Source organism: Sinocyclocheilus anshuiensis, unplaced genomic scaffold (genome assembly GCF_001515605.1).
Source record: "Sinocyclocheilus anshuiensis isolate Anshui unplaced genomic scaffold, SAMN03320099.WGS_v1.1 scaffold55, whole genome shotgun sequence".
Lineage (NCBI taxonomy): Eukaryota > Metazoa > Chordata > Actinopteri > Cypriniformes > Cyprinidae > Sinocyclocheilus > Sinocyclocheilus anshuiensis.
This window is the reverse complement of record NW_015549647.1, coordinates 4,144,115-4,144,414: the sequence shown is the minus strand read 5'-3', so window position 1 is coordinate 4,144,414 and position 300 is coordinate 4,144,115. Positions and strand designations below refer to the sequence as shown.

Sequence of the window (300 nt, the reverse complement as noted above, 5' to 3'; positions counted from 1 at the left end):
ATTTACACCTTTACAAAGCTTCTCTTGCGCATGCAAATTTAATTTACGCTTACAGTCTTATGTACACTTCCACAACTCGTACCCTGCGTATGCAAATCTTTTTGACGTCATTCTACCTTCATATGTACGCGCTCTGGCGTAGTTTATGTTAATGGGTGTTGTCGCGCGGGAGGAGCAAATGACAGACAACGTTTATTAACAGAAAATAAACAGTGTCCAGAAAAAAGGGAATCAAGTGTCAAATAAACAGGGGATCTGGTGTCCTCGTCGTGCTGCGGGGTTCGTGCAGGGAAGGGCAGT

At 44.0% G+C, this 300-nt stretch overlaps 1 protein-coding gene across 1 annotated transcript in view; it reads left to right on the top strand.

Moving 5' to 3' along the window:
- Window positions 1–300, top strand: part of LOC107660110 (four and a half LIM domains protein 2) — an 11,817-nt gene that overhangs the window by 5,287 nt on the left and 6,230 nt on the right. The window lies entirely within an intron of this gene.